The following is a 14749-nucleotide window of genomic DNA, read 5'->3' as shown; positions in this document are numbered from 1 at the left end:
TTCAGGGTTTACAAGGTGCAAAGTGTTTTCACATTCTTTTTTTTTTTAACATCATTATTGGAGTGTAATTGCTTTACTTGCGTCTCCCTCCCACCTTCCCTACCCCACCCCTCTAGGTGGTCACAAAGCACTGAGCTGATCTCCCTGTGCTATGCAGCTGCCTCCCACTAGCTATCTATTTTACGTTTGGTAGTGTATATATGTCCATACCACTCTCTCACCCTGTCACATCTCACCCCTCCCCCTCCCCATATCCTCAAGTCCATTCTCTAGTAGGTCTGTGTCTTTATTCCCGTCTTGCCACTAGGTTCTTCATGACCTTTTTTTTTTTTTCCTTAGATTCCATATATATGTGTTAGCATACTGTATTTGTTTTTCTCTTTCTGACTTACTTCACTCTGTATGACAGACTCTAACTCCATCCACCTCACTACAAATATCTCGATTTCATTTCTTTTTATGGCTGAGTAATATTCCATTGTATATATGTGCCACATCTTCTTTATCTATTCATCCGATGATGGACACTTAGGTTGCTTCCATGTCCTGGCTATTGTAAATAGAGCTGCAATGAACATTTTGGTACATGACTCTTTTTGAATTATGGTTTTCTCAGCGTATATGCCCAGTAGTGGGATTGCTGGGTCATATGGTAGTTCTGCTTTACTTTTGACAAGAAAATATTCACTAAGCCATTTAAATCATACACCAAAAGTAAGCCAGAAGTTTTAAAGGGAATATTCTATACTGGGCCAGGATGAAACTTCCTTTAAAAAGAGAAAAATAATATACTTAGGCTGGAAATGAGTTTTTCTTTTACTCACTCCCAAGAAGGAAATTTTGAATGAAAATTAAATGTTCATTCAATTGTGACATGGCAGAATGTTAAAAAATGAAGTCCTCTAGACGTTATTTTTTCCTATCCTAGATCTCAAGAGATACTGATTTAAAATTTCAAACTCTTGAAATTGCAAACTAACGGCCCAGGAACCTTGCAGAAGACGGTGGTGTCCATCAGTTGATATCCTCATAGAAGCATGTTGTAGCCAAAAATGTCCCCAGGGCCGTTATCTTGTTCAGTGTCACACAAACTTCAGTTCTTCAGCTACCACTTCAGGACTTCTGTCATAGTGCGCACCATCTGCATTAGTATTTACTTTTTCTTTTACAATATCTTTCTTTAAACCAATGCTTTTTATATTAATGTAAACTTAACTTTGCTTTAAGCATTAATATCCATGAAGTCAAGGATTTGATGTGTGTGATAAAGTCTAGTTAGATGCTCACCAAGTTAATTTTCTCTTCTGGGTGACACGGGAAGACAACCCTTTCCAGCTGCCCTGCATTAGGTTGGCACCATGTAACTGGAGTCTGGCCAATGCAATCAGGGCGGAAGTAATACAAGTCTGGTCTCTAAAACATCCTGCAATTCTTCCTTGCCCTCATTCTGCCATCTGAATGACTAGAAACAATGAACTCTGAAATGGCAGCAACCAGTTCCCTAACTACTCAAAGGAGTGTTAGTCAGAAGATCATCCAGCTCTGCACCAGACTTTACACGAATAGCAAAAAAACTTTTGTGAAGCTGTCAAGATTTTGTAGTTGTGTTGAAGGGTCCTCAAGATCACCCTTGGATTCAGTGATTCTCTAGGACTCACAAAAGCTAGTACACTCACAATTACCATTTGTTACAGTGAAGGATAGAGATTTAAATCAGCAAGGGAAAAGGCACAAAGGGCAAGGTCCAGGAGAGACCAGGCACCAGCATCCACTTGTCCTCTCCCAGTGGAATCCTGTGAACAGTACTTAATTGTCCTGCAATGACATGTGACAACATGCATGAAGTATTGCCATCCAAGGAGTTCACCCAAATCTGGTATCCAGGGTTTTTATTGGGGGGAGAGGGGTCAATCACATAGGCATGGCTGAACTTAATTCCACACCCTGCAGAAATCAAACTTGTACTATGTGGCCCAAGACCCCCACCATGAATCACACTGTTAAACTTTCTGAAGTGACCCAAGGCCTCAGGTAAATAAAGACACTCTTAACAGGCAGATTGTTCCAAGGGCTTAGAGGTTATCTCCCAGGAGCTGGGCAAGGGCCAAACTTTTTTTGGAATGTTTAGGGTTTGGACCTCCCAGATTTGCTAAGTCAGTCTTTTACTGTGTAATATCCTACTTGTTACACAGCATGGCCTAAACTATCCTGACTAATATAATATATAAATTACAGATTTGTCTAATACATGTGAAAATACCCAAATGACAAAGAAATGTTGATCTATGTACTTTCTACATGTACTACACATACTATACTTTGAGAAACATTGATCTGGTCCAACCTCTCAGTTTAAAATGTGTGAAAAACCCCACTCTGCTGTTGCGCTTTCTTCAGAGGGAGGGACGTTGGTTGGGAGAGAGCATCGTTGGACAGAGTGGGGTCTGAGGCAGCAACTGTGTAAGGTAAGTTCTTCAGCAGCTTCTCTGGGCAGGACATCCAAAGACTACGATAGGATGTTTCCAGGAACTGTCCACTCCTTGCTCCCACCAATCCCTGGTCTCCAGATTGTTTAGATAAACTTGACGCACCCTTTCCCAAAAGATTTATTACAAAGGTTGTGATGGTTAATTTTATGTGTCAACTTGACTAGGCCTCGGGTGCCCAGATATTTGGCTAAACACTACTTATGGGTGTGTCTGGGAAGGTGTTTCTGAGATGAGATTAACATTTGAATCTGTAGGCTGAGTGATGCAGACTGCCCTCCCCAATGTGCATAGGCCTCATCCAATCTATTGAAGGCCTGAAGAGAATGAAAAGCTGAGTAAGAAAGTATTCTTTTTCTCCATGTAACTGTCTTTGAGCTGAGGCAGCCACCTTCTCCTGCCTTTGGACTCATCCTCCAAATGTAACTTACACCATCAGCTCTCTTAGTTCACAGGCCTTTGGACTCAGACTAGAGCTACAGCACTGGCTCGCCTGGGTGTCCAGCTCTCCAGTTTACTGACTGCAGATCTTGGACATTTCAGCCTCCATAATTAAATGAGCCAATTCCTTCTCGTTCATATATATATTATATTACATATTAAATATATATCTATCTCCTGTTGGTTCTTTTTTCTGGAGAACCCAGACTAACAGAAGGATATCTAGTAAACCAAGTCCTGACCAGGCCTCAACACTCAATCTTTCTCTCTTTTCCTCTATTTCTCTCACTCTCTCTCTTCCTCTCTCTCCCTCTCCACTTGTTTCTAGAATCTATTCAATACTTCATTACGATCTCTTTTATGAGGACCAGCTCACAGCATGACAGGGTGCAGAGAATGTGAGGGCAGGGTGCTGAGGCCATGACTCTGGCCTAACTCAAAGTGAGCTTACAAACACAGACTCCTTAACCTCCCAATTTACTCCATTTCTGTGTCTTATAATTAAAATCCAAGAGAGATGGCTTCCCTGGTGGCACAGTGGTTAAGAAACCGCCTGCCAGTGCAGGGGAAATGAGTTCGAGCCCTGGTCCGGGAAGATCCCACATACCGCGGAGCAACTAAGCCCGTGTGCCACAACTACTGAGCCTGCACTCTAGAGCCCGCGAGCCACACTACTGAAGTCTGTGCACCTAGAGCCCATGCTCCACAACAAGAGAAGACACCACAATGAGAAGCCCGCGCACCGCAACGAAGAGTAGCCCCAGCTCCCCACAACTAGAGAAAGCCCACACGCAGCAACGAAAACCCAACGCAGCCAAAAAAAATAAAATAAATTTTAAAAAAATAAAATAAAATAAATCCAAGAGAGATTGGTCCAGCTTGACCCAACTGGCTGTGACTACAGGATTGGCAGGGAAGGTGGTCAAATGACACTAACAAAGAGATGGAGCTCCTGGGAGAGGGGGGTGTGGAAAAGTGAATCCAGTACAATAGAGAACCATGAAATAATAGAACCAGTGATGAAACCCACCTTCCAAGAAAACTACAGATGTTCCTGGATGAGACTCTGGCCCTGCACTTGGAAATTTCATTTTATCTGAACTAACCTTTTCTTCAAAGTGTCAATCCAATTACTTGGGACAAATACCAGTAGCTCTCTGATACACCCATCAATCCTCAGAGGAGGTATCTGAAAGGGGGTCCAGGGGCTGAAAAGAGAAGCAGAGTCTGTTTCATGGGAGGTTCAGATGGCTGTTCTGTGTGGATCGCAGTTTAGAATTATAGTTCAATGGCTCCTGGATGAGATTAGTTCAAAAAGACTAGTGGGAGATCCCTGGTCTTCCCACTTTTCTGTGTTTGAGAGGCCTGTGAAGGACTATTATGGTTCTGCTACCAATTTTCCTTAAAGCCATTTTCATTTCTTAAATGCCAAGTGTGTATAAATTTAACAAGGACCAATAGCATCAGGCTTTTGTTTTTGTTTTATAATTCTAACTTGTTCCATTTCAAAGTTCCTGCGAAAGAGAACAAATTTGTGCAGACTCTCTCCTGGAAGCCAGTATGATACAGGTCCACAATTCCTTATCCAAAATTATGAAATCCCAAAGCTCTGTAAATCAGAAATTTCATAAGATAGGTACAAAATCATTTGGCAGCCAGAAAATGAGGCTATTTGTACTTTTATGTATCCTATTTAGTTTCAATGTTGATATGTTTCACTGCTAAAATATTACTGGGTTTGATGGGGTGCTACTCTAGACCCCACTGGGAGTATTAAGTGCTATAGGGGATGAGCATCTTATCCCCATTCTCTACCTTACTGAATTTCAAAACACATCTGGCTCCAAACCTTTTTGATAAGGAATGGTGGACTTGTTCAATAGAAAAATCAAGACTTTTGGCTCAGACAGACAGACCTGAATTTGAATCCCCTCTCTAGTTGTGTAGCAAGTGACTAAACTTCTCTGAACATCAGTTTCTTCCTCTGTAGAGTGCAGGTAACAATGGGAACTACCTCATGGAGGGTTGGGATGGGGGATACTTAGGATTCAATGAGACAAGTTGCATAAGGAGTTTGACACCCTCCTGGTACTGGTCCTTGCACAACAAAAGGTTCTTTTCTTCTCCTCATAAAACCCCCTCCCTTTCCTTAGAATCCAGGCACAATGCTATGAAAATCAAAACACAGAAAGTAGAGAAAAGAGATGTGACAAAGTGAGAGAGTGGCATGGACATATATACACTACCAAACGTAAAATAGATAGCTAGTGGGAAGCAGCCGAATAGCACAGGGAGATCAGCTCTGTGCTTTGTGACCAGCTAGAGGGGTGGGATAGGGAGGGTGGGAGGGAGGGACATGCAAGAGGGAAGAGCTATGGGAACATATGTATGTGTATAACTGATTCACTTTGTTATGAAGCAGAAACTAACACACCATTGTAAAGCAATTATACTCCAATAAAGATGTTAAAAAAAAAAAAGATACCAGATATCAAAGCCATAAAATAAAAAAAAAAATTTTTTTTAATTTAAAAAAAATTAAAAATCACTCTCAATACAAGGAGGATACAAAAGCGAAGACTGACAGGATAATTTGTCAGAAATGTCATCCTGCTAATAAAAAGTCAGGTGCTCAAATGGGGCTGTGAATGAACACCAATAATAACAAAGATCTCCCCTCGTATGTAGCTCTTTATGCTTCTCCGAGATTGATTTTTTTATGGCCTGTTAACTGATTCTAGCAATTGGTGCAATTATGTGGGCAGGTGGGTAATTTCCTTTCTCCATTGCTTCTGTCATCCCGGTAAGTGATTGGTTGTAAACAATGCCAGCGTTATTGACCATATCGACTTCCAGAATCCCACACTTTACTTATTATTTGCTCCCCTTTTGAGATGTATTCTTTATTTAAAGACTTCACCACTCTGCAGTCAACTGCAAAGACCATAAGGCATCAAGATATATTTTTCTTCATGTGAATGCAATGCGCATGAAAAGCACAGGAACATGTATATGGGTTCAAAGAACTTTGCTTAAACCTTAGAAGAAAGTCAGGAAGCAGTAGTATACAAAATTTTGACTTCTATTTTAACAATATTTTTAATAAATTGAAGTTGCAAGAAAGAGTATTTATGCTTTTAGTCCTCTCGAGTACAAACTATGATTGATTGCTACTTTCTTTTTTTTTTAATTTTATTTATTTATTTATGGCTGTGTTGGGTCTTTGTTTCTGTGCGAGGGCTTTCTCTAGTTGCGGCAAGTGGGGGCCACTCTTCATCGCAGTGCGCGGGCCTCTCACTATCGCGGCCTCTCTTGTTGCGGAGCACAGGCTCCAGATGCGCAGGCTCAGTAATTGTGGCTCACGGGCCTAGTTGCTCCGTGGCATGTGGGATCTTCCCAGACCAGGGCCCGAACCCGTGTCCCCTGCATTGGCAGGCAGAGTCTCAACCACTGCACCACCAGGGAAGCCCCTGATTGCTACTTTCTATTTGTAGTTCAAACACAGTGTGAGGGAGCCTCTCCAGCCCCCAGAAAGAGAGATAGGATCTGTTAGCCACACCTTCCATGGGCCCAGAATTGGGAAATGGCAACACATACGCACCAATTTTGCAAATCCCACTTCATATTTTCCAAGGTTTTCTCTCCATCCATCCACCCATGCCTTTTCTCTGTCAAGCAGTGAACTAACCTGTGGGTACACAGCTGAATAAGACAATCCCCAGTGGGTGAGACTGATGTGTTTATCCTTTAAGAGTTCATAATTAACTAAAATAATGTTTTCCTTTTATATTAAAAACCTCATCAGCATCACAGGAGCTCAAACCCTATCCTCTGAGCAGGGTGAGATCTGGTCCCTGGAGGTCTTTTTTTACTGAGAGAGTTAAGATAGGTGTGGTCTGCAGGGTTAGATGTAGAAGGTGGGACACAATGAACTCTGTGTAATAAAGAGATGGAAAGCATGAGGCTTCCCAGAGAAACTGGAGAATATGGAGACCAGCAAAACTGAGCTCTGAATGGAGGGAAATGCTGAGAACTGGAATAGCTAATGGCTGTGTGGGAAAGAGGAGTTTCCAGGGAGGGAGTCATGGCATCGAGAGTCAGAAAATGTCTCATGGGGAAAGTGGGCCTTTGACAATGGTTTGAAGAGGCTCCAGTTACTATTGTTGCATAATAAGGCACCCTAAAACTGAGTTGCTTAAAGCAACAATTGTTTTATTATTGCACACAGTTTGCGCGTGTCAGAAATACAGGAAGAACTTGGACAGAGGTTTTGGCTCAGGATCAGATGATGGTTGGAGCTGGAAGAATGTAGGTTGGGGGTGGGGGAGGGGCTGGGAGCAGCTGGAAAATGGCCCAGCATCTCTCTCTCTCTTCAGGTAGTCTTGGGGCTTCTGCATGTGGTCTCTCCACGTGGGCTAGTTTGAGCTTCCTCACAACGTGGCGGCTACAGGGCAGTTGGACTACTTATAAGGTAGTTCCAGGCTCCAGAGCAAGTCTACTGTTCCAGTGCACGATATGTAAGCAGCATTGCTTTTCATTACCTAACCTTGAAGTCATGCCACATCACTTTCACCATATTCCATTGTCATAAGCTTGCCTGGATTCAAGGGGAGTGGAATTAGACCTCACTGTGTGATGGGGGAGTAGCAGAGATCCAAAAAGCAAAAGGGATGGGAGCTATAGTTGTGGCCACCTTTGAAAAGTGCAATCTGTTCACAGTGATAGAGGTAGGGGGCTGAGAAATCTGTCCCCACCTGAATCCCTAAGTGTTAACTGCTACTACAACCAGCCAAAAAGTCCTCCTCTAATCCTACTGAATGAGAAATCGGAGAGAACCAATTAGCCACCACTTTCATTAGGTACCTGGTGCCACCTCAACAGACTGTCTCACCTTCCAGCACCTCTGAATCTTCACTGCCCACCTGTAGCCCAAGTTCTGCTCACCTTCCCCCTCTGCCCTGAGGCTAAAGTTGATGGCTCTTTGCTTACTGTCCTATTTTCCTAGGCTGCCATACCAAAACTGCAAATTGAGTGGCTTATAGCAATAAAAATTTATTCTCTCACGTGCCTGGAGGCCAGAGATCTGAAATCCAGGTGGTAGGCAGGGCCATACGCCCCCTGAAGCTTCCAGGGAAGAATCCCTCCATGCCTCTTCCTAGTTTCTGGTGGTTGTTGGAAATCCTTGACATTCTTGGCTTGTAGCAGCACCATTCCAGTCTCTGCCTCCGTCACTACATGTTCCTCTTCCCTCTTTTGTGTAAGGATATGAGTCACTAAATTAGAGGCCACATTCATCCAGTATGATCTCATCTTCACTTGATTCAACTGCAAAGACCCTATTTCTAAATAAGGTTACATTCACAGGTACCAGGGGTTAGGACTTGCACATAGCTTTTGGAGGGGACACCATTCGATCTACAGCACACCACTGTGCCATTAAAGTTCTCCAGTCACCTCAAGGCTTCAGGACTGTTCCTCCTTCCCAGCCTCAGCCCCCTCATGCCTTTGAAGCAAAGCCACCACATCCCCTCCCAGGGCACATCTTTTAGTCTTTTTAATGGAACTCTTAGTCACACAGTTTGGCAGGAATTCATCGATCTCTCTGCCGCTATCTCTACTCTATTCCAACCCCCTCTTGCAGCACTAGTGTGTGGCTTCACACATGGACACACACACGCAACAAAGCCACCTGATTCCTGACTGCAGAGAAGGGTGTTCACACACAGGGGATTATTGATTTTCTCTTCTCTCCGCTTTTCATTAGTGCCCACAATTTCTTTTGTCCTCACGGCTTCCTTTACCTCGTTTTCTTTAGAATGAGATTTGTTAGCAGAAGGATCTCACTGTTTTTCTTTGGTGCCCATGGAATACAACAGAGCTCTCTGGAACCCCAGATCGTCTTACATCTTCTTTAGGACTATCAGTCCAGAGGGCCCTATATGAGTCCAGAGATGTGCTATACAGACCTCTTCCTAACAGGCTTCTTCAATTTCAATAAGAGGTAGAACTCTGCAGCTGAAAGACTTAACCTGCATTTTTCAGGTTCCACCTGAGAAGGAAATGGGAACCCAGTGTGTGCAAGTCCTTGTGTGAATGAACGTGTGATTCACTACATTGTGAGAGACTAGGCTTTAAAGAGCCACATTCTGACCCTTTTATCTGGGGGACTCTGCCTGTCCCTTATCCTTTTCCCCTCTGAGACATGGATAAAATAAAAAAATCATCCACATGTCAACTTGTTCCCAATCATGATCAAACCACATGGTTCCATCAGAAGGGACTCAGCAATTCTTCTTAGACATATAGTGTGTTTTGTGTGTATGTGTGTGTTTATATTCATACACACATTATGGCTGATATCTTGAAATAAATCCATTACAGCACATTTTTTCTGCAAATGAAATGACTATATCATCCAAAATAGGTAAAAAGTAGTCTTCTTCGTGCGTGGAGAATTTTCTGCTTGCCTAGATATTCCTACACGGAGTAAAGAGTAAGGAGCCCTCCTTCCCTAACTTGGAAATTGAATTCAAATCATAATTGATCTAAATAGAAGTATATTAAAAAAAAAAAACCACTGTCAGAACAGAACACAGCCATAACAACAGGCCCCAACACCTCAGATTAAAAGAAAAGAGTGAGGCGGGAGAGGGGAGAGGGGGTTGGTCAGTAATGAAATCTTAGAACTAGGAGTGGTACTGTCACCCCGCCCACCGCAGTTCAGTTCTGTGCTGCGTTTTAGTTTACAGGTGGGCTGATCACTGTTACGAGCTCTGATGAAACCACAGGCCTCTGAGGCGTATTCCTGCTGGTTTGCCCTAGTCCATGTCCTCCCGTGACCTTCAGAGAGTCTGGCTTCTAAATTCACACAGAGGGAGAGAATAAGTGGGGCCTCCGAAAATAGATTTATCAGGCTTTTTTTTTTTTTTTTTTTTGGTTTGTGTATTTTGTTTTTAGGCAAAGCCACTGTGGCTTTCGAAATTCCTAAATGGGGATAGGTGGAATAAATATAATCCTACCCAAGTGGGAACTATTTCAAGCCCCCTTTCAAAGTCATCAAACCCAAATTACCTTCAAATGTGTTTTAATATTTAATTCATTGTATATGCTGTCAGGGAAAACAAGAGACCTACAATTCTGATCAGCTTCTCTCTAGGTTGCTGACATGTCACTTGATTTTTAAAAGAATTTCAATGGTTCTCCAGTTTTGAATGAGGCTATTGAAGGTCTTACGAGCATGTTTTTGCCCATATGTACTGTAACATACATATTCAATTACATACTGAGAAGTTGGACAAGCTTATGTTTAAGAGCTCAAGCCATGGAATCAGCCAGAATTGAATTCGAATTTCCATTCTGCCTCTTCATAGCTGTGTGAATTTTGGTGAATTTAACCTCTGTAAGATCAATTTCCTCAGTGGTAAGTAGGAATAAAAATGACTGCCTCCTATGGACAGTGTAAAAATTGAATGAGATAAAATGTGTCACTCGTATTAGTCAGCTGTGTAACAAACAACTCTAAAATCTTAGTGACCTACAGCCACGAAGGTGGAGTCCTGCTTCGTGCTCCATACCCAGCTCAGATTGGAGGGAGGGTGCCAGTCTACGCTGTCCTCACCCGAGTACCATGCTGACCAAGCTGCCATCGCCCAGAGCCTCACTCCTCAGCCCCGCTGGGAGAAGGGAGTTGTAAAATAGCACACTAGCTCTGAGAATCTTCCAGGAGGAAGTGACACACACAGCCCTTCTGTTCACATTTCACTGGCCAAGCCCGGGTCTGTGGCCACACCTATCTTCAGGGGAGAGAGGAAGTGCAATCCCACCGCGTTCAGGGAAGGAAGAAACTCAGAGTGGTACTGATGTCAGCCACACACAGAGCGCAGGTGGTGGTGATGCAGGATGTTTGCATCTTGTTGCTTTTCTCCTACAATTTTGACTCATCAGGTATCCTGACCCTGGAATCTCATCCAGGGAAAATGCTGGCTGGTGTTAATGACCGCAAACATGTTAATGCAGAATTTGTCTAAACCAATATGAGCCTCCTGCATGCCAAGCTCTCTTTGAAATACTGCAGACAAAGCCGTGAACCAAAGCCTTTGGAGCTGACATTCTGTTCAAGGAAGTAGACAAATAAATAGATATAATAATGTCAGGAAATAATAATTACTATGAGAAAACGGAAAGTAAGGTAAAGGGGTGGAGAGTGAGTGGAGTGACATTTGAGTAGCAGCCACCATGAAGTGACAGAGTGAGCTAGGTGATATCTGTGGGAAGAACATTTCAGGCAGAGGAAACACCAAGGCCCAAGGCCCGAGGAGCACATGCTTGGCACGTGGGAGGAGCGACAAGAAGGCCATTGTGGCTGGAACACACGGTGCTGGAGCTGGGCGGAGGAAATGAGGGCAGAGGGGCCAAGGGCCAGGCCACAGGGGTCAAGGCCAAGGCAAGGACTGGGGGCTCAAGCTGATGCCAGACACCACTGGAGCCTGCTGTACAGCAGGGAGGCCTGAATCACACCAACATTCATATCTTTTCATAAAGAGGTAGTTTCAGGAGTAAATTCCACTAAGTCAATTTAATTCCTTAATTAGTTAAATGATACCCAATCATTTTTTTTTTCCATTTTCATTTCTGTGTTAATAAACATATTTTCCAGGACTTCCCTGGTGGCACAGTGGTTAAGAATCCACCTGCCAATGCAGGGGACACAGGTCCAAGCCCTGGTCCGGGAAGATCCCACATGCCGCGGAGCAGCTAAGCCCGTGCGCCACAACTACTGAGCCTGTGCTCTAGAGCCCGTGAGCCACAACTACTGAGCCCATGTGCCACAACTACTGAAGCCCACGTGCCTAGAGCCAATGCTCCACAACAAGGGAAGCCACCGCAATGAGAAGCCTGCTGACCGCAATAAAGAGTAGCCCCCACTCGCCGCAACTAGAGAAAGCCCACGCACAGCAACAAAGACCCAACGCAGCCAAAAATAAATAAATAAGTAAATTTATTTAAAGAAATAAATAAGTAAATAAATATATTTTCCAGAAACAGACTCACAGACATAGAAAACAAAATTACGGTTACCAAAGGGGAGAGGCCTGGGGAGGGACAAATTAGGAGTATGAGATTAACAGGTACAAAAGACTATGCACAAAATAGATAAGCAGCAAGTATTTACTGTATAGCACAGAGAATTATACCCAATATCTTGTAATAAGCTATAATGATATGTAATCCACAAAAACACCTGAATTACTATGCTATACACCTGAAACTAACACAATATTTTAAATCAACCATACTTCAATCTTTACAAATAAATAAATAAATAAACTTGTTGCTATTGGGATTAATTCTTTTCCTTGTAAAATTTATAGCATAAATTGTTCATTGATTCATTTTATGGTTGTATCAAATTTTACAAAATCTAGCACCTGCCACTACCAGGTGTTTGTCATTGTTTTGTCTTATCTTTCTGAAAGCAATATTTTTGCCAAATCCAATTTTTCTAGCCCAGGCTTTTCAGATCTAAATTTTTTTCACAAATACTTGATTTTTCCATCGTAAATTTCAATCAAAAAATTCTGTGCAATTTTAACTATTGCCTTGTTTATTTTGTGTTGATTATTTCTAATTTCTACCCAGGCAAATTTTCCCCAGGTCCCTTTTTTGCAGTTTTCTATGTATCTACCGTGATGTAACTCTTCAGTCAGGGTTTTGTTAGGTGATTTGTTTTGTTTTGTTTTGCATTGCTTATATCTACCAGTAATATTATAAATTGGATAAAAAAGAAAGAAAAAAACAGTTTGTACTGGTTTCTGTTTAAATCTGCTCAGGTTGCTATGACAAAATACCACAGACAGGGTGTTTTATAAACAACAGAAATTTATACCTCACAGTTCTGGCTGGAAGTCCAAGATCAGGGTGGCAGCATGGTCAGGTTCTGGTGAGAGCCCTCTCCTGGGTTGCAGACTGCCAACTTCTCACTATGTCCTCACATGATGGAAGGGGCTAGGGAGCCCTCTGGAGCCTCTTTCATAAGGGCACTAAACCTATTCATGAGGGCTCCACCATCAGGACCTAATCACCTTCCAAACCCACCTCCAAATACCTTTGGGGGTTAGGATTTCAACATATGAATTTTAGAGGAAACAAACATTCAGACCATAGCAGTTTCTTAGAGCAGGGAGCGAAGTGTAAAATCTGGGTGCACCAAAAGATCAAAACAACAGAGCCAAAGCTTCCTGCTCTTACCACATACAAACTTCTCAAAAAGCAGTAGTCCTTATGTCCCCTGTTACAGATGAAGACTACATACTTGAATTCCCAGTTATGCACTCCCAAGTGAAGATTTATATTTACATTTTTATTGCAAAAGACAGGCATTATTAGCTCAAGTAGGATTCCATGCCTTCATTTTATACATCAATACAAAAAAAAGTATCTCTGAAAAGCAAGATGTAAATATCAAATTTACCTGTAGAACTTATTTGTACTCACAGATACAAATTATTTCACTTTTTGTTGATAGAAAACAGATAGCCTTATCAACCATAGCCCTAATTAAATTGCCCAGCATTCTTTCTTGATACAGAGTACAAGATTCTATCTTTATCCTGTGACCATCACATGGCTCTTCAGAGATGCCAAGAGATTTCTGAATCTATAGAGCTAGAAGCTGACTGACTGTGCTTCTTCTCCAGAAGTACAGGGGAGGAAAAACTAAAATTATTTAGCATTTGTCCAGGTGTTTTGTGTGTGTCAAATCTTCTACTCTTCAAAACATCCTTATAAGGCAAGAATTTCCTCCCCATTTTAAAGACAAAAAAACTGATGTTCTGAGAGATTAAATAACTTGCCCAAGGTCACACGACTGGTACATAAATGGCAGAGCCGAAAATAAAATCCAAAGGTCAACCTGCCTCTAGATTTTAATCTCATATAGCCCAGCTTCATAAAGATCTGTATTCCACAGCACCGGTGTTTTCAAGCACCAGAGGGTACCTTTTCCTCAGAGACTCTATAAGCATTTCCTCCTGCACGCTTTCGACCCCTACATCTCTCTCCCAACGTCAGGAAGAATTATTATGAAGAGACAATGCCCAGTTTTGAGCTAATGCAGGATACTCATGATCAACGATGGAAATCTGAGGTATGTCTCTCACAGTACTGTCCCAGGCAATGTAACCTTTACAAGCGTGTTCCACACACACTATTGTACTTTGCAGTGTGCAACTCTGAGTGTTGTATCCTGAGCCACCCTCTTCCGGCTTTGCATTTCAGGAAAATAAATCCTAATTTCTCTGGCTCTGTGACATATGTACCACATCACGCAAAGCCTCCTGTATCATCTGGCCTGTTATATACGTTACAACTCAAGTACACTCGCTTTGTCAAAGTAAGTCATTCCTTGGAAATGAACGGCAATAATTTTTAAAGTATATATAACAGGGAACCATTTTTTTTCATGACTCCTTATCCAACCAAAGATATCTATTTTAAACAGCCACTCAAAAACGTATTAATAATAAAGGCCGACAAATGTGCTTTCTCTGACTTTACCATCTGAAGAGCTCCCAGTTAATGGCAGTCACTGCTTTTCAGCCTTCCTCTCTGGTAGACAGTGCAACTGGCCTTAAAGGGCTGGACCTGACCTGTCTGATTTATTGTTATCATTGTATGCCGTCAGTTACTCATAAGCACTGCAAATGCTGAAACATTATGTGAATGGGAGCACTGTACTAAATTATAGATGGCCAGTGTGAATAAGTGTAATATATGAGGTCCCATCAGCACAATGTAGAGAGCAACCCTTCAAGTAAAAGTCT

This window comes from Eubalaena glacialis, chromosome 9 (assembly GCF_028564815.1).
Source record: "Eubalaena glacialis isolate mEubGla1 chromosome 9, mEubGla1.1.hap2.+ XY, whole genome shotgun sequence".
NCBI classification, from domain to species: Eukaryota; Metazoa; Chordata; class Mammalia; order Artiodactyla; family Balaenidae; genus Eubalaena; species Eubalaena glacialis.
The sequence above is the reverse complement of the archived record's forward strand: the minus strand, read 5'-3'. Positions refer to the sequence as shown.